This window comes from Prinia subflava, chromosome 7 (genome assembly GCF_021018805.1).
Source record: "Prinia subflava isolate CZ2003 ecotype Zambia chromosome 7, Cam_Psub_1.2, whole genome shotgun sequence".
NCBI classification, from domain to species: Eukaryota; Metazoa; Chordata; class Aves; order Passeriformes; family Cisticolidae; genus Prinia; species Prinia subflava.
Window position 1 is genome coordinate 35,290,052 of NC_086253.1, and position 20,896 is coordinate 35,310,947.

Here is a 20,896-nt window from a genome sequence, read left to right on the forward strand (position 1 = left end):
CATAAGTGTCATCTCTTCTTTAATGGATAAACCAGTAAGTCTTCCTACTCAGTTAAATTATTAAAAAAATAAAAACCTGACGTACTCTTCTCTGAAAAAAAAATATATTTTCCCAAGTTCCCAGGAAACTTATAATGGCATTCCAGACACTTTATTTCTTCCTACAAAGAAAATAATAACACAATATGCATTTGTGGGTTTAGCAGAATGGAATCTGGAGGGGAAACAGAACACTATGGCAGCAAAAACTGGCAACTGTTGATTGATCTTTCTGCCTGAATGCATGAAAAATAATCCCATATGTCTGGATTGTCACTTTCTAATGAACAGACAGTATTATTTCCTCTGATTTTTCTAACTTTACTGTCATTTGTTTGAGCAAGCCAAACCTGGTGAAGAAAAAGGAATGAAGGAGAGGAGGAATTGGAGAAGATGAAGGAAAGTAGTTAAGATGGAAGATAGTGACACATTATTCACTGGAACTGCCACTTAGTTTGCTACACACAAACACCCTACAATTACAGCAGTCTGCTGTAACTTTAATATAAATACATCAAAACAGTGCTCCATATTCAGTCCATTATGTAACTGTATGGGAATTTCTGTCTTCATATTTTGATAATCCTTGTGAGAGCGTAAGAGGAGAGAAACAATTGCAAATTAGTTCAGCTTTAAAGAAGTTATGTCTTCAGTTGGACTAGAATTTTTCCTATACTCTTGTTCATTTATCCTGAAATTCTGGCACATGACATTAGCAGCAGGAATTACAAAAAAGATGTTAGATGCTACTAATGACTAAACTGATTTACCAGGTCAGTACAGATATGTCCTTGGCATACCCTCTGGGTTAGTGAAACATAAGCACTGTGTTGTTGTTGAGGGGGAGGTGAATTTTCCAGGAAGTTGTGGGCAAACCAATCAGCGGTCAGGTTTTGTGCTGGTACCTGGAGTGGCCACTGTGAGGTTGGGCATGCCTCTGAGAACACAAGGAGACAAAAGCAAGGACTTCAGAGGGATTGTCCAAGTGGCAAAGTGAGCACACATCTCTCCCCTTCCCCCCAGCTCGCAGGGCTAGGTGGGGAGGGGAGGGGCAAAGCCATGCGGGGCCTCTTCAAGATGAAAGGGTGGAAAACTGTGGAGGTGCTCTCTGTCCCTGTTTGCCCACCCCAGGAGAGAGACTCCGCTTCGGAGCTCCGGAATTGATAGTGGTGGCAGCCAGCAGTGAAGAAAGAGGGTGGGGGGTGGAAAGGGGAAAGAAGAAAAGTTCTTGGCTCTGTAGAGATGTGCCCACAACCCTGTTCAGAGCCAGAAAGTGTTAACTCTTTCTTGGCAGAAGAAAACTTTTCTAGACATTGATTCTCGTGGCTGGTGGTTTGTAAGAAGAGAGAGAGAGACAGCCTGGGACTGAGATGACAAAGGAAGATGAAAAGAATCCTAGATGGCCAGAGATAAAGAGAAGTGGCTTTTTATGGGCTGGACTTTTCTTGCATAATGTTAGCCATAGACTGAACTTGAGTCTCTTTGAACATAAACTGCATTTGGGTGGATACAACTGGCTCGACTTTGCTGCAGTGACTGACACTGTAAGAGTGGAGCGAACAGAGAAGAGAAGATCTCTGTTCCTGGAAACCCTCGGCCCCAGGGGAAAGATGGGGAGAGCTCGGCATGCAAGCATCCTTAAAAGAGCCCTGTATGCAGCTTTGGCCCATGGACAGTGGTGAGAGCACTGGACATGGAAAAGAAAGTGTCACCCTGACAGACTTCTCCGGGTGGTGCCATGGGTGACATGGAAACACATAAGGGGTGGACCCGTGTTTTCTGAGGAGCAGTCTGTGGTGTGAGAGAGGCTTCTCTCTCCCTTGCTGAATTGAAGATTAGTTTTTTGAGTGGTGATTGTTTGATTTAAAACCTAAGGTTTTGGTCTATGGAGGGTAGTGTAAGGGGTAGAAACTGGGGGAGGAGAAGAAATGTTCTGAGAAGTTTTCATTTCTGTTTTTTTTTGTGTGTGTTTAGGGGTTTTTTTCTTTGCTATTTCTGTTCTTATGTAGTTCAATAAAGGGGTTTTTTTCTGTTTTCAAGTTTTAGGCCTGCTATGCTCTGTTCTTGATCACATCCCACACTAGTTGTTAGGAAAAACATATATTCATGGGTGCATTAGCATCTGGCCAGTGCCAACCCATGACACACTGTTAGCAGATAGATAGTTTCAGCACTGGTTTTTCCAGTGCAGGCTTCCAGACATCTGAACAGTTTGGATGGACTGCAAGTTTTAGAGTTCTCAGAGAATGTCCTTGTGTAAGCGTAAGGTAATAATCAAACAGCTTTTGTACGAGTGTCAGATTATTACGTAATTATTCATGTTCTGCTTTTATCGACAATGTGAGAAGCCACCACTATTTTCAATGAGACAAACTGCAGGCACTAGTCCTAACAAGAGTTCTGTGTGGCTGATTGATCAAGCAGTAATTCCAGAGACAGCTATCTGGAAGCATCATGTTAGCAGTTCTCAAGCATTACTATATTCACTGAGTATCCTCTTCAGCATTGTTGCAAATATTTTTTCTTGAAGTTATAGAAATACCTTCTTTATATTTAACTACAGAACTATGCAAAAGTTTCACTATATTTTTCATTTCGAGACTTCAGATAGATATTATCCATCTGTAATTCTTACCCTTCAGAGTATGTAGCGTTTCAATCAAGGTTTAAGTAGCCCTTAAAATATGCCTGCCGGTGTACTTGCTCCTGATGTATTTATAGAATTCCTCCTGCTCACTTAAAAAAAATAAAGCAGCAACAACCATCTTCAAAACAGAGAGCCCTTCAGTTTTTCTAATTTCTACCTTTAAAAGGAAAACATAACCAAACAGATAAGCCTTTTAGAATTCAAACTAAAATCAACAAAATTACTGAGGTAAGTCACATATACATTTACTAAGTGTGTTCCCGTTTTGCATTCCAAACAGTATTGTTTAAACAAATTTTCAATTAATTTTAATTTCCAAAAAAAAAAAATCAATGCATGTCCACTCTTAATTCTGTCAAATTCATTCCTCTTTTCATATGATATTTCATTCTTGAAAAATGTAAAACTTGCATCTTCAGAAGGATAGTTTCAAATTTTTCTTTGGGACTTCAGGGTTACTTGTTTTTAAAAAATACTTTTCATATATAATTTAACATTTTGTGTTTTCTATCTTACTCAAAATAAGCAACTCCTCCTATAAACCAACTTCCTCTACAAGTTGCAGCAGTGCCACTAAACAGCAAAAGTTTTACAGCTGCTACCTTTTAATAACTAGTTGAGATATTACTATTAATTTGGATCCCACCACAGCTAAGCAATTACCTCATTTTTTTTTAAGAATAGAGTTTTTTCCTTTTTAATTGCTAAGTCAACCAGGATGGATGAGCAACCTTTTTCAAGCGTTCCTCTAATGACCCTAATACACAGCTCTATCAAAAATCTGACATTTACATTCCTGAAGACCTAGAAAAGGAGGAACTGAGGGACATCATTGTAGTCCGTACTGATTACAATCTCTTGGGAAAGAGTTACTCCAGTTTCTCACAGCAAGGGATTGATTAAGTGTGCACACTCTGGATGTTTCTATCAGAAAGAAGTTAGACATAGTGTCTTCCTCCTGAACTTGGCCAGCAAAGCTGCATTGTACCAGGAAAAAGACATTGGATCACTCTACTCTGCTTTACAGTATTGCAGTAATAAATTGCAGGAGGCAGCAGCAGCAAACGACTTCTGACAGAGAAGGTGCACACAGTGGTAGTTTTCCATAGGAATCACTCAAGTTGGCTTTATGCAAGAATCACTCAGTGTCCATTGACTATACAGTCAGAACTACTGAATTCCTAGAAAACTTCTCCCACCAAAAAAAAACTTTGAGAGCTAGTGGAGACAGTGGTATCCAGCAAGGTTTTTCTACTCTTTTTCAGTTTTCATGACTTTTCAACATCACCAGCTCCATAAGGACAGCACACTCCTCCAGCACAGCTGTATTAGCAGGTTAAGGTACTCTTTCAGTATAAATTAGTCTTGTTTTCAAGTTCTGCAGTATTCACTCAAGTTCACCACTGATGCACAAAGAACCCCAAAAACGTAACAAGTAAAACTACAGTCCTTTTTGCCCCCAGCCTTTCATTTCCTTGAGCCCTGCTGAGCTGTAGGCTTCTGTACTGAGGAGCGTCCCAAAGTGATTACAGACACAATGCTAGATGGGACAAGTTTTTGCAATATACCAATCTTCAGAGGTAGTTTGAGTGGCTTTCATTCAAACTGTAAAACTACATGCACAAACAAAAATTGTAGATTCTGCTAATAACTTAGAGAACCACTAAAACTGCTATTAGGATATTCAGGTAAAATGAAGAAACAGATTGACGTTTGACACGCGAAAATTCAAACCTAACATACACTAACATTTCAGATAAAAAAATCTACCCATGTTTAAGAGATCATGATGTCCAGTAACCCATCTGTGTGTATTTCAAGAGCAAAAAGTCAATGACATAACTGTTGTCATTATTAACACATAGTATTACTGTGTATTTATATATTAATAAAATTAGGCATCTGAACAACAGACATGAAACAGCTATTGTAAAATAGTTGCTATATGCAAGTGAAAAAAACAAACTTGCTTGCTCTAGTTCCTCATACCCTTGGTGTTATTTATTACAAAGATGGCCATAGTATGTACAAATTTTTATCAAAGATAAACCTATCAATATAACAGCTGATTTTTGACTCACACACCCTCTGGCTATTCCAAAGTAAGTGCCAATACATATATCAGAGTTTCCCATGATTTTAGGTCTGTTACTTAGATTTTCTTTACTACAAACTCAATGTTTTCCTCCCTTAATGTAACAGAACGTCACTTACATTCTCTGCTTATTGAATCTCTCAGCTAGCCTGTGAAAGAGGCAGGGACCTTGGGAAGAGCACTTCTCAAACTCTCCTGAAAAAGCCACACTTCAGACAAAGTGCAGCAGCAAGTTCTGGGTACTAAGCAGTCTCACTGACACCCAGGATAGATCTTTATATTGATTATAGGCAATAATCATTGTGCTAGCTCTTCAGTTCTTACTGAAGCATCATTTGTGAGGCTTTTATACTACCTTCTAGTAAACTGGCTGGCACACTTCCAGTGGTAACATTTTAAGGCTCTCTGAATTTCAAGGTGTTTTTTCCTTGACCAAACCCTTCTGCAAAGAGTAATGTTCATGCAGGAAAAGTGTTTAATCTGAATCACTAAGGAGAAACCCTTTTCTAGACTTCCAGATTTGATTCTTTAAAATTCTTAACCACTGTGTTTATGTATAGTTCTAATTCTGGTTATAGTATAGTAATGTCTCCTCCCTACAAAAAGCAAGTTATAATTTTACTTTGCACATATTCAGCAATAGTAAGACAGGTGAATTTTACAAAGACTATGCCCATTCATCTTAAAAGATGTAGTTGAGCCCCTTATTGTTATAAAGAGAAATGAACAGTACTTAGCATTTTTGTTATGGCTTATAAACTGAACCTCTTTCTTGGTCTGGTAATTAAACAAAGATCTTCTTGTTTTATGTTTGAAGCCTAAGCACACAGAAACGTAACAGAGCAAATTATAATATTAAATCAGGTAAGATACTTCACTATATGTGCCATGACTAAGAACTGACTGGATATATATTTTTACCTTCACATATACATTTTTGAAATACAGAAGGCATTTATTACTCTCTGTGTGGGTATGAGGGACACACATTAGCAGCACAGAGTTTAGATTTACATCTTCTTTCCAGCATCTTTTTTTAAAGTGATTGAGTTGATTACTTAGAGGTCTTTGGTAAGACTGTTAGTATACAGGCTTCCAACAGTCTTAATTTCTTTCATTTTACTAGCAGATTGCTAAACATTATCATTTGACAATAAAAAAATACAGAAACCTTTCCACAACATTTTCCCTAGTAAGATAGAGTTGTTTGAACCTCAGAACTCCTGTCAAGTTTCAGACAAAGTTCTCTGCTAGTTAAGTTATAACCATGAGTCTCTCTGACACATTAAATAAAAAAATACATTCTGGTTTTGTAAAGCGTATAAGAATATTGTGATAATAGAAGGGTGGCTTATATACTTCACTACACTTATTTCTAAAGCTATCATTCTTCAAGTACAATAGTTGACATTCACTAAAAATGCCTAAATGCCAGAGCTTTTATATCCAGCTCTGACACTGAATGCCTGTGTGTCTACAACCTTAGCAATCAACAGCTTTAAAACTTTACTGAGTTGAAGCTTAGGTTCTAGTTCCTGCTCACAGAATCTATCTGTTAACTATATAATGAAAAAAAAAATGCAAAAGCAATCCAGTGGTGCATCCAAGACATCCTTTCATATTCACTGCACTTTAGAGTGATTATTTCTTGGTTATTTCAAAATTACTTGTGGTAGTGTAAAAACACTAACCTGCTGTTTCTGTAGATATAGGACTTATTCATTAAAGAAGGTAGACTGAGATATTGGTGCTTCTCCTGTCTGCACAACCCTAAGCACTAAAAAGTGCCAGCAATCACTATTACTGTCCTTTTAAAGAGAATAAGCACCTCTCACAGGTGTTTAGTCCTACAAAAACACAAGATTTCTGACTGTTGAATGAAAAGGCATTTCAAACATAGAGCCCTGAGTCAGTCTTCCAAACCCTAAAGAGATGTGACATTTCAGACAAAACACTGTACACCTGACATTTTCTGCTCACCAGCTTGCTGCAGCCACTCTTCCTTCCAGACCTCAAAAAACTGTTTCTCCATGAAGCACAGAGAGCTGAAGTGCTCTAATCTGGCAGACTGGATGGGACTGCTTAATTTCCCTGAATTAAAATGCATGCCTGACCATACTTGGTATATCCAGAAAAATCCTAACCATACACCACAAAAGCAGTCAGTGACAAACATACATTTATTAAAGAGCATCTTCAGCTCATTTGGACACTGGCTTCAGCACGCTATTGAATGAGGAGAGCAAGGACACCCAGGAAGCAAATATCTTGTAAATCAGTATTAAAAATGACATTGTAATAAAGCAATAAAGGGTATCTGATAAACAACAACCAAAAAAACTATTCAGATTGTAAAGCAGATTAAATTAGCTTCCCAAACCTAGGTAGTAACAAGTTCACCATTAATCTGTAGAGAAAATATCAACAACAGGCTGAGAGGACTACAGAGCCGGTCATTACCTGTCTACATTTACACCAAGAAATTGATTCACCACATTGCTGGATTTCAACCAAGTAACTGGCCAGCCTAAGAAAATTCCTCACAATAAAGCACCTTTATATGATAATTTAGCTACAAGGGAAGATATATGTCTATTACATAATGTGATTATTGACTATGAGAGGCTTTCAATTTAGCAGAAAATTACTTTGTATAAGAGCCCTTTAGAGCTAGTGACAAAGGTTACATTTTGCTCTTTTAACTCACAGTAAAACAGAATGAGGCTTCCACTGGCCTACTCTATATCCAATCATCAAAAAAAAAAAAAATGGAAAGAAAGTTAAAGAAGGATAAAATTCTTCACACAGATTTTTACATTCTGTCCAAAAGTTAATTCTCTCCATCCTCCCATTTCCCCACCAATGGAGTGCACTGGGAATAAAATTACTTGAATCTGAAATTCACTGACTATTTTTCTCACCAGCTACAGGTGTACTTGAACCATGAAGATTTGATGTTTATGAAGACACAAAATCCACTGAAGTAATAAGAAATTAACATACTAACTTTTGTTAAGTTAACATTAAATCAAAAATAAACTATTGTAAAACATTAAAAATTATATTCCTAACCCATTTAAAGTAATTATAAATTATTTGAATTTTTTACCATCTGCACTACAACAAATTAAAACATGGAGGATAGACAGGCCAGTAAGAGAGTCTGATAATTGAATCTAAAACTTGTCACATTGAAATATTAAAAGGTTTGAAAATTTAAATCCACTAACAAAAAAACCCAAATTCCACTTAAAGAACACCTTTTATTTATTAATATTCTAAAAACTTCAGGGAAAAAGAAAAATCAACCCAAAACTCTCACAAGATTAAAATAATGAAGAAAAATTACTGGTCCAGCAGAAAACTAAAACTTTAGCTTCCAGTCTGATGTAGTTTAGCATTCAGCATGTTCATTGTGGATTTCAGGCTCAACGTGCTAAGAAAATGTGCCTATAGGTAACTTTTTTTTTTTAAGAAGCTTTTTTGTTTACTGGATATGATTTGGTTAATAATAAGATATTATTAGAAGTAAAGGATTACATATCCAGAGTAAACATGGCATTTCTTTTAACTACAGATAGCTTCATGAGGAAAGTCCTGAGAAAAAAACCTGAAAATAACAAGGCATTTGATAACCATGTGAAATGTGAAGAAAAAGATGTTTTTAACAGCTTTTCATCAGCAGCCTTAGCCAAAATACGTCATATGAACTGTCAAACTTCAAATCCTGTGACCCCTTAAGTAATCAATTAATTTCTCATTAAAACCTACTTGTGTTTAGCCATTTTCACAGCAGTGACAATAATAAAATATTAAATAAAGAGAACCTGTCACTGTAATATTTACAATATAGAGTGCATTCCATAGCTTTTGTTAGTTCTAAGGAGCAGAGAGTAAGCTGCAGTAGAAAAATCACAGAGAAGTACATGCAGTTTTTACTTTGCAGTATTACACTATCCTTGTACTTCCTTGCAAAAAAATTATCATAATCAGAAAAGACTGATTATTGATTTTGAGTAACTGGAGGTATAGTATAATATATTTATTCTGCACATTACATAGCATAATCCCTTAAAGACAGTAAATGCAGAATTTATATAGGTTTGGTATTCTTTACATTAGATGGCACAAAGATGAAAGCTTTTGTTTTGTAAAAATGAAAGTTCATAATAGTGGCTTGAATGTCTAAATCCTGAGATTTCTTGCTTATGACATATATTTTTCCCCCATTTAGCAGTGTTTCAACTGTGATTATTGAAGACTTTCAAACAAAAAAAAAATCCTACTGACATTTAAAGTTCTATTGTGAGTCCCCTCAGCATCCACACTTGGCAAGTTTAAACATGTAAAGGCATTTATTCACCACCTTAGAGTACAGAAGGAATGTTAGGAAAATGCAGAATAACTTCAGGAAGGGGTTCTTTTTTGTTGTCAACTTCATTTGTTTCTCTTTGAAACTACTGGAGGTTCAGTATGCAATATTATTTTCTGCAGCTTACATTTCACTGTGTATGCTTTGTCACTGTAGATATTTTACAAATATGATAGGCATTTCAAAAATGCTGTCATATAATAAGCAAGGATATCTTCACTGCAGTGAAGAAACAGAAACAAGGTACTCACTGAAATGCAAATTGACATTAAACCTAGAAATGGCCTCCCAAAAGTAAGATCGAGATGAATTACCATGACAGTGATGAAACAGTCTTATACCTATGCAACCAGTGTGCATCTTTCCTAGGTAAGTTGACAAGTGTTTCACATGACTAACACTCTTTACTGGCTTCAAACTGGCTTTCAAGAAAAAATAAAAAAAGAGGAATATGCTTCTTGTGTTATTCTGACCAAGTGTAACTGCTGAGCACACCTCTCAAACAGATCATAATTTGTATATTAATCAAGAAACAATTTTGGTCAATGGAGAGTATTTTAATCTAAAAAAACAACATTTAGTTTCCTCATCTTTTCCTCGTGATTTATTACTTCTATGAGAAACTTAAGAAAGAAGAGCTGCTACACAGGTTTCACAATAAATCTTTTTTGAGACACACTGGCTATTCACAAAAAAGATTGCCTGAGACTCAGATTTGGCCCCCGAAATACCAATTTAGGAGTATTTCTATGGAGAGGTAAAGGGCAATGACACAGTCAGACAAAGGCTCAGAAGAACTGACAGCCACTCAACTCATAAAGCTCAGGATAGCTGTCTCCTGACTCAGGGCTGACCACAGTGAATTCAATTACAAGTTGTAAATGCAGATAGCTACAATAATAGCAGGAACACAGTCACCTGAGAAGGAGGTGTGACCTAAACAGAAGACCAAGAGGGAAGACCTGTTGGCTGGCTGGAGAAAATCATCACAGTAAAGAAAAGCAGCAATAGAAAATTTCTGTAGCAAAAAAATTACAATAGCTAGCTGCACACTGCTTACTCTATACCAAGTTATTTATCCATAAATAGCAAATGGGATCCTCAGTATGTGATCTGAAAGCCATGAAATTTTCCACTCGAAACAGGTCATAGAGTGGTACATGGGTAAGTGAAAAAATAAAAAGAACCCAAACCTAGATCCAAGATAAAAGTAAGAAAGCTTAAAGTTTAACTACATTTTCTAAACTTCCAAATAGCCAAAAAAATATTGTTGCATGTTTTATTAGATGGGCTACTTACATAAATGCATACCTTTTGATAAGACAGGGGACTCTTATGTCCAACACAAGGATATAACAGAATTCATACTCATTAAATGCATATGCCATGTAGCACAAGAGCCCTATCTTGCTCTTGGACTAGGTCTCTAGGTCTTGTGGAAGGAGACAGCAGACAAAAGATAATAATGAAACCATCACAAAGCCTTCTGATTACAAAATATAAATGATATCAAGCATGCAGCATAAGTTCTACAAATCTTTCTTCTAATGACAATGGTGGTTAATGCAGATTCCATCTCTACCCCTACTTTGCACCCTCATTTGCACCAGCAAAACTAACTGGAGACCTCGAGGTAATTCAGTGTGATTGAAAATGTTCTGGAGTTTTATTGTTGCTTTTTTTTTTTTTGGTTTTTTTTACCCCATCTTGTACTCGTTTTAGATCAGTTGGTTGTGTGTATAATCCTCTCAATAATTCAATTGAAAAGGTTGTTAGAGAATGGAAATATCAGCCAAAGAATTTGAACAATTTAAATTTTCCCTCAAGAAAGATACGTACAGTGTTGCAGCAACCTTCTTGTTAGAGGGTAGAAGTGAACCAAGACACAGACTTCTTGTTTATCACAGCATGAAGGGGGTCCTGGTTTATTCCTCTTTGCAGCTCAGCCATCCTGACTCCAACTGTTCACTGACTCTGGCCACAGCAAGCTCCCACTGCAGGTTTCCCTGGCAGCCTCTGAGAGCTGGTAATTTCCTGCTAAACCATGACTGCAGGGATCAGTTTGCAGACTCTGGCTACAGGCTTTTACCCAGCTAGACTGTGACTGCAGGATCCAAAAACAGGCTCTAGCTGCAGACCCAGACTGACCTCACAGCAGTGATTCTCCCTCCCCAGGATCCTTCTACAGTATGATCCTCTCAATCCCTCTTCCTCAAGGCTCCTCCTCCTTTATGATCCTCTTCACCTACTCTAACCCACTCCCTTTTATCACACTTACCTTTCTTGGACACAGCTGTGACTCATGAGGCTGTGTTGGGTAATTAACACAGCTGTCATCACATCGAAGTCTCCTGTGTTCCCTTCCCTTATCCCTACAGTATAGATTGAAGGCTTCAAATGTCATGTACAGTTTTGAAAATCAGCCACAGGTATCAAGAAGAGACTCTACATGCAAGTTTCATAATGAGAAAAAAAAGTGGTGGAAAAATATCTGTTTTCCTTTCACTAATAAATTTCTCATTCACTGCCTGAAGATAGATACTCTCTCTGTTACTCTTCACCATTATGGCAACCAGTAGCTGAACCAAAAATTGACAGACTCTTTCACAATATCACTCTACATGACACCAGCAGCAGTGTGAGATTGAGTGTGATCACACCAGTCAATTCTACTGGTTCAGGGAACTTGCAGTTTGGGTCAGTTTTATCTTCTGATCCTTGTGTTCTTCAATCCCAGGGTAAAGAAAACAAAGACAGAGAAAAAGACTAGAGAATGAAAGACTATGAAAAAGAAAAAAAAGGCAGAAAATTGTAGAAAATACTGAAAGCTCTTCCAGTTCTCCATGAAGACAAAAAGCACTCAGCATAAGGTAAAGTCTGTTCATGTAAAGAGGAGCTCACCCCCACCTAGCTTAAACCTAAAGAAGCCGCATATTGTTTAAGACATTCACTGCATGTCCTCTGGAGCACATCAGAAAGTCTTCAAGAGATAAATTTAATACCCAACTTGTCTTACTCCAAAAAAAAAAAAAAAAGGGATTTTTTTAATATAAATAATTCAAAAAAAAAAAAAGAAATCCAAACATTCTCCCCCCCCTCAGTAACTAACCTCTTTGCCCCAAGAACCTCTGACAAGGTGGTATTTTAAAGCCTTCTCCATTCTCTTCTTACCACTACTCCTTTTCTTCTTCTTGTTAAATCCAATTCTTACTCCTTCACTTCCTACTGAAGAATAACTACTTATCTACCTTATACATAACTACCCTTGATTGTTTTAACAGCTGGTGCTAGTTTGCCAATCAGTCTCACGCAATCTCTTCTCATTCTCTTTCTGTAGTTTCTTCCCCATTTTTTGCATGACAAATCAGAAAGCATATCTGAGAAAATACTAAGTTACAAGTATTTACTAGTGAGTCTAAGTAAGGGTGTGACACCTAAACCTTATTCTAGCCTCAGTGTAGCTAATCCTATCTATTGCAGAAGTAAACCCTAACTAGTCAGTCTTTAAGAAAAAAGTAAAGTAAAATCTTAATTCTTGAGCACTTCACAACAATCTACATTTCTTTTTCTCAGGGCCACATAAGCCACAGTAAATCTTTTGCAAAGTGAAGTAAAATTAATTAGTCTTGCAGCTGCAACTGAACATATTTTACTTCCTACTGAAATGGAATAGGAATACACTTGCAGTTTAGCCTGAAAGGCAGCTAAAAATCCAATTAAATTAGCAGTAGCTTTTAAGTGAATGGACAGTACCTTCTTACCATGGTACCTAATTCACAGGCTATCCTGTTCCTGCACCCTAAACGAGCAGATTTGCTGAAATTAAAAAAAAAGTATGACTCTCTATTGACTACTGCCTTTTCACTTCAAAGCTTGATTTCCCCTTAGACCATCAGCTAGTCCATTTTGATTCTCATCTGTGTATTTTATCCCTTTCACTGTAGGAAATAGTTAGAAATGCTTAAAATTTATGGTGGTAAGGCTTGTATGTTCCTTGAATATAGACTTTTATTTCAGTCTAAAATTAGGTTTAGTAATCTCTGCTGTCTAAGAACAAGCTATACCCCAATGACTTACAGGGGTTAGCATGTAACTGAAATAGTATTTTTTATGGTTTCTGAGGTGGGACTTATTGCAGACACCCACCAAAATAAAAACAGCATTTTTTTTCCAAAAAGAAAATCATGAAACAGACTTTGCTTTCATTAAGATTATGCTTCATATCTCCTGTTATATTGTCTTGGTTTGAAATACAGGTATCTGCTAGGAAAGGGGCAGGACCTCCCTAGAGATGGAGAATTCAAATCCTCTCTCTCCAAATTATTGCGATTTAGAAGAATATGCTTCATATCTCCTGTTTATCAAGCTATAATCCTAAAAATAGAAGCAGGCCTCATCATCAGGTTAAACATGTATGTAGCATCTGCAGGAACAAGTTTTGAATAGGTTTTCTCATAACATAAATCAGAGCATTTTCTGATAATTTTGCTAGCAGCTCAAATTATTTCATCTGAAATCATACAGATAATGGCCAGTCTACTATTAAGTGGAATGTCTTTCAGAGCTGAGTTGGTGGTGTTTCAGTCCAGACTTCAACAAGCTTCACTCTTGCTGTGACCTATGGGCTGTGTCCACTGTCAGTTACCATATACCTCATCCTTCTTTCTTCCTCACCCAGCTTGCTCTAAAAGTGGATATATACAACCTCAATCCATACTGGCTGGCTGTCTTCTCCCACCTGTGCCCTGCTCCCTGCCCTTGGAAACCGATGATGTTCTTCTGAACATCATTACTGCTACATCTCAATGTTGCCCTCTCCTAAGGAGAACGGGCTTACAACACAAAGGGAGAACAGGTGTGGGAGCAGTACCTCAGCCAGAATGATTTGCCACCATATACTTCTTCAGAGATTAAATCCATTTGATTTTTAACAACTTTATAGATGGGATGACTCCTAAATACACAGAAGAGCTGCCAATGCATAGGTGTCTAACTGAAGGGAAGAGCAACTTGACCACTTCACCTTGTGTTCAAAATGCTCCTACTCCAGCTATTCCATAGAGGTTCAGATCACATACAGTGAGATGGCTGCCAGTCTGCACTCTGCAGATCTGCACTGCCAAACAGCCACAATATTCTGGAACACAGCTCACTGCTCTTGCTTTCTTTTACCCTTGGAGGAGGTAAAAGCTTCAGCTAGCAGAAGGGTAGGTCTGGCCATCAGCATTCGTACGGGCCAGGGCTGTAGTAGAGAGCTATCATGCGTGTGACTACAGATTTTTGTAAATTGTCCTTGCATTCATTCCATGAAGGGAAAGAGATGTTGCTTTCATTAGATTGCTACAATAGAAATATGACAACCAGATTTCTCTGGGAATCTTACAGTGCACTATTTAAAGCTTTTGCAGAAACACTTCCCATCGAACAGGCAAAGTTGAAATACTCATGTTTTCTGGAAGTAAGTTTCCTTAGGCAGAGAACTTCTATTCAACAGGAGACCATTATGCTGTTGTAACATTTCATTCAATTTACATTACTGCCTAATTAACACTGGGACATTTAGCAGCTATTAGAAGAGACATTCTCAAGAGTTCTAGGTTTCATCAGAGCTCCCAAGCAAAGTTTCCTTCATGCAATTCTTCACAGTTAAAATTTGAGTCAACAAAACTAAATTCTCTTAGACTCAATTCGTGTTTCTAGAGGAAAAGCCTTTGCAAATATTCCATGCTGATCTTTCCATGTGCTACAAGAAAATACACTTCCTGTGCTTTAAAAGAATTTTTGCAAATTCAGTCTTATTTTGTAATAGATGGAGGTCAAGTTACTTGGAGTAGAAGGTGCTAGATAAAATTAAATCTCTAAAGCAGTTTGTAAAGAAGATAGTGTCTCTTGCTGAGATTAATTAAATAAGACTAGTTTCCACACAGAAAGTGTATATAAGCATAGTTAGGTATGTAACAGTGCATGTGTGTGTTAAACCAAAATCAGTTTTCTCCTCTTGATAAAATGTTAGTCTTCAAAACACCTAGTTCTTGGCTATCCATCATTAAATTCATGAAGTCATAGTGCAGAATTAACAGGTCCACATGTAAGACTTAGTTTCTTTACAGACCTGAATGAAAGAATAAAATTTCAGAAGTGAGAACATATTCATGACTTAACAGAGCTGCAAGCTAAGTTTTGTATGAAATTATCTTTATTGCACAAATAAAACCATAATTTAAGGCTTCAGACATTCTGATAATTTGCAAACTATGACTCAGCTAAGCTTATAGGATGTATTAGTTTGTAACTTCAACTGCTATTTTTAAAGAAGTAAAATGCTGTTATAACAGAAAAAGAAAATCAGCATATATGAAGCCAACATATTTTAAAAATCCCCATAAGTACTGGCTTCCAGAACTCTTATTCCAGTATCCATCACAGGTAATAATAATAATTATTATTATTAGCTACACTAGAAATATTCTCAGATACTGAATTTCACAAACTCTTCAATGTGTTAAGAAACATTTTGCTTGTTTCTTAAATATGTGTTTTGCCTGGTACGAGTTGCAGCTGTAGCTTCCAAGGGTAGCTGCAACCATAGGGTATTTTACTATTATGATAGAGGCATGTGCCCAGAAGCTGACATTCCCTCATGTAATGGAACATGTAACAAGCAAAGTATGGTAATTAGACAGGATTTAAGGACTTCTTTCCCTTTTCCCCAATATTAAAATTGCACTTTCCAGGATTAAAATTTTCAGGTTTATCCATATGGAATTGTAAGTCTAGTAAACCAAACATTTTGGGAAACTGTGTATAAAAGTCTGGTATGTGTTCTGTAGGTAGTGCCAGAAGAGCAGACAGGAACTTTCATTCTAGCAAGGACATTAAGTTTAACAGTAGAATAAAAAATGGTAGGGTGAAAGAAGGATTTCACATGCTACAAATTGGAAGCAATACAAAAGAATATGCTTAATAATGCCAGAGAATCTTCTCGCATGGATTTACAGCAAGACAACTAGGAAAGATCAGGGGAAAGTATCTACATATTATACAGAAGAAATGTATCTGCATTCCACTAGAAGGATTTTAAAAGCAGAGAGAATTTTCTTGCAAAATGTATGCTGGTATTATTTTAATGATATATACAAATAACCTCCCCCCCAGCCAACATTCTAGTATCTAGTATGTCATGGAGAGTACTTTTTAATATCCTTTTTGTCTCAGAGTTGTGGGATTTTCCCTCTCAAAAAAAAAAACCCAAAAAAACAAAACCAAACAACTTCTACAGCATTTTCTCACACTCTACGTTTTATTAAAGACACATAACAAATCGAGATGTCAAGACATCAGTGTTTTCTAAATTTCTGATAACACATTCAGCTATCTATTTATCAGCTGTGTGGAAAGTCATACTTTTGTTCTGGAGGAAATCCAATCTTAACATTAAATTCATTAATCATTTAAACTAATACTTTTACAAGAACTGAGGAAAAATCCAGAAGTTCTATTGTTTTGATTTTTTAGAAACACTCATTTGGACAGCATAGACTGGAATTTAAGTTCAGAAGTCAGCAGCAATGCTCATAAGAAATATTTGAATACTTTCGTGTGTAAGAATAAATGAAGTGTTTGAGAAATGTATCTATAATAGTGAAAAGAGCAAGGCTGGGATATAACACAAAAAAGATTTCTAAGTGACAGCTGTTGCACCCAAGACAAGAAGAAAATAAATTTATTTCACAAATATGAATATAACTTCCGTGAAGCTCACCATTTTCACCAGCTTGGAAGACACACACTGCAAGCCCTTTCAATATTCAGGCCAGCATTTCAGGAGCTTCTTTATGCATTTTTATACCTCAAAGGAGCACAAAACTATACTGGTGACAAAAACCTCACAATTGACTGAATAAAGCATAGATATATAAAAGTCCAGACATACTTTACAATTTTAATTATTTGCTATTCTCTACAGTAGTTCTCAATATAGGAATCCTAATTATTTTGTGAAGTTAATCTCTTATTCAATTTCTGGCACTTTCCTTAAGTATATGTCTTTGATTAAGATAATGGAAAGCATTTTGTCTCTGGAAAAACAATACTGCAAATGTAAGATTACATTGCTTCTTGTCATGCCAACTTTATTATATTAAGAAAACTTTTACAACAAAATGCAACAGGTTTATGCAGTCATTGTATGAGTTTCTCATAGAACATTTCCAAGTTGTGCAAGAAACATGAGAAATGTCAAGAACCAAGAGTTCTTAAAATACAGTTTAGCTGCACTGTTGATTTACTTATCACTTCATTGCTGAAGTAAAGTGTTTAACCTGGAATGTTATTATTATAAAAAAAATAATAAAAAATCTTTGCTGTTTAATTATAAAGGGATGACAAGAAAAGTGTTGTTACACCATCCCATATCCAGTCTCCACAATATTAAACAGCAATTATTTCTGATCAGAGTCAGTGGAACAAAGAGACATAATATGCAAATATTAAGTGGTTAGTAGCATAAAATTGAAGTTCAATTGTCAATTCAATCAAATAATGTCAGTTGAAGACGGAAGAAGATTTTACTGGACAATATATAAAATTTTGCCACCCCTTTGATTTGTTTCACAAATGTTTCTACACCATTTAGCTATAATTACCTATTAGAGGAAAAGTGATGAAAATCCAGCCTTCTTTTAACCAATGCACTTAATTTGGGCAAAGGCTGTCTCAGTGCTGCTGGCCAAGCGAACACCTTAAGCTCTTGCAGAAGTGTTACCATCACTGTAACATAATTATTTAGCATTCTAACACTCTATTCAGCTCCCTGGAAGAGTGGAGCTTCCTATTTTAAGAAAACCTGCCCATTTAAACGTCATTAACTATCCAATTAGTACAGTCTGTTCCTTGCTAGCTGCAGAGTACTGGGATAATCTTTTAATTGTTAAGCACTATTGAATAATTTTAGCAATTAAGCTTTTATACATTCTGTGATAATTAAGACAGAATACCCCTCGAATCTGATCATTTTCCAATACCCAGTGACAAACAGAACGACGATCAACGGTAGAATAAATTCGCGTGTGACCAGGGGTAACGCTAGCACCGCAGGGCGCCGCGTCCACCTGCAGCGCCCGCAGGAGGCGCGCACCGCATCCCCTCAAGGGCCCGCTCCGGCCGCTGTGCAGCGGGCTCGGGGCTGCGGGGCCGCTTCGCACCGCGCCTCCGGGCTCCGCTGGCCGCTCTGCCCAAGCCGAGATGAGGCATCACCTCCTCCGCTCCCCACGGCTCCACCTGCCGGGCGCCCGCGCCCTGCAGCTCCCGCCCGCTCTCTCGCTGCCTTCCCGGGGCGCCGCCACCGCGGGCGGGCAGAGCCACCCGGCGCCCCAAGGCGCACCTGCCGCTCAGCCGGGGGAAGGCACCGTACACGTCCCTCCTGAGCATCGGCAACTTTCTCTCCTTCCCAAGAGGAGCCGTGCCTCCGGGGGCTGCTGCCAGGCGTTCCAAAGCAGCCGCATGGCACAGGCTCCCCGCAAGGCAAGCCCCCGGAGGTGCCGGAAACAAAGCGGGATTACCTCGAAGGGCGCGGGTCTGCCCGCGGCCCCCACGCCGGCGGCACGGCGCCCTCCGCCCTCCCTCCGCAGGACGGTGCCTGTTGCACGGGCCCCGCGGGCTCCCCGCAGGGCAAAAAGCAACTTGGCTCCGCCGGGCGCCCGTGCCGCCAACTCGCGTGGGGAGAGGGGCCCCGGGCTGCGGCCCCGAGCGGCAGCAGAGGCGGGGGGCTCGGACAAACCCGCTGGCCCGACGGGGCTGAGCTGTGCTCTGCAGAGCGGGACCCCCCTTTCCCGCGCACCGCGCCTTCCCTCTGCGCAAAACCAATTAACCCCGAGAGCTCGCCCTCCCGCAAAAGGCAAGACAGGGGGTGCGGGAGCCGACAGGAGGCAAAGTTTGATAAATGAGCAGCTCCTGCAGTGACAGGGGACTACGGAGCGGAGGCACCCTCCGCGCCGGGCTGGGCAGAAGTGCGGCGAAGAAGCACTCACCTGTCCGTTGCCCTCCGGCAGGCGCGGAGGGGAAGGCGGGCAGGCGAGAGACACAGCCCCGCGCTCCTGTGCCGTCCGTCGGCCCCGGCGGCGGGCAGGATGCCGGGCGGAGGGCCCGCAGAGCAGCGGGGCCGCCCCGGGCGGGCACCCGTCAGCGGAGCAGGTGAAGCGGGGCGGTCGCCGCCTCCGGAAAGCAACACGTTTGGCTCTGAACTTTGCAGCTCCAGTCACAAACAAACAAATAGAGCCAAAGAAGGACCTCTCCCATCCGATCCCAGCCTTCTCGGCAGCCGCTGCCTCTCTTATTGGTGCGGAGGTTATTTATTTATTTGATTTCTCCCCCCTCCCTCCCCTCCTCCCCTTCCACACACCCCCCCTTCCCTGTCGCTTCCCCTATCCCTCCCCCCTCCCCGGCCTTCCCTCCCCTCCTCACGCCGCGCAGACAGCGCCGGTCCCAGCGCGTCGCACAGCGCGCCCGGGCTGCTCTGCGGCCGCGGCAGCGCCGGTGCCGGGCGGGGGCGGGCGCGCCGCGGGGAGGCGGGAGCGGAGGCGGGCGGGAGCGGGGCAGCCGCCGCCGCCGCTGCCGGGCGGGAGCGGAGAGCGGGCGGGAGGTGCTCCCGGACGCCCTGTCCTCCGCACCGGGCAGCGGGGGCGGAGGGTGATCCCGCTGGTCACCGCAGGGACAGGGCGGCCGGGCAGGGGATGACTGGTGGTCGGGTCCGGGGAAAAGGGTAGCCGGCAAGTACCGAGCAGCTGCCGCGGGGAGCGGGGGGCCCCTACTGCGCTGTTTTGCGGCCCGAGCCCGTGGGGAGCTCCGGCGGGCGCGGTGCGGCGGGAGCGGCTCGGCCGCGGTGCGGCAGCGGCGGCGCCGGGCGGGAGCGGGAGCGCAGCGGGGAGCCGCGCTGGCGGTGTGCGCGTACCGGCAGAGCCGGGGGTTGTGCCCGGCTCTGTATGTGTCTTTACGTACGTGTGTCTCCGGTAACGTCGCACGCAGCTTGCCTTCAAGGAGACCCTAGACTCGCTAGCCGCAGTGTACTTTGTGTGCAGCGCTTTTCCCTTTTGCTCAAGCTTATGCGTGATCAGTGCAACGCAAGCTTTATTTTGCCTCTCTCTTATCAGACGCTGAACCTTTGTTTGCTGGTTTGTTGCCCTTTTTCTCCCCCGTACCCTAAATCCAAGTGCAACTCGAGCAACACGGGAGGTCTCACCTGTCCATCCCTTAGGGCCAAGTACACCGCTATGGTTATGGTAAGGGAAGGGAACGCAAGTTAAAAGCTGGGAAGGTAATACTCCATGAAAGATTCCTTTCACTGCTGCTGCAGTATCCGTCCTAGCTCAGTCTCTCGTTGCAGCTTACAGCGGAAAAAATATTACTGTCCCAGTGTGGCTGTATTTATACTGCTATACACACACGTGACAGACAGAATATTGACATTCTTGTCTTCTCTTCCATCCATCCCCCGTTAGAAAGTGGGGTTCAAATTAGATATCCCAGTGGAAGACGACAGAAGTGTAAAATCTGTGAAGTTAGTACGAACTCTTCAAAATATTTGGGAAGGGTGGGGGGGGGCGGGGCGGGGGGGATGTTTGTGTGTGTGTGTATGTGTGTTATCTGGTATGTTGGTTTTTGCTGGCTAAAATTGCCACCCTGCTCTCCTGGCAGTAAATAGGCATTCTAGATGTTCTTTTTCACTTCCAGGGGGGAGAAAAACCCA

The 20,896-nt window shown here is 40.3% G+C and overlaps 1 protein-coding gene across 1 annotated transcript in view; it reads right to left on the reverse strand.

Annotated features, from left to right (window-relative positions):
* Positions 1-19,514, reverse strand: part of TENM3 (teneurin transmembrane protein 3) — a 1,292,929-nt gene extending 1,273,415 nt beyond the window's left edge. Inside the window, exon 1 of the mRNA XM_063402168.1 lies at positions 19,182-19,514. The gene's annotated coding sequence lies outside the window, so the exon portion shown is untranslated. The remainder of the gene's footprint in view (positions 1-19,181) is intronic.
* Positions 19,515-20,896: the final 1,382 nt, after the last annotated feature.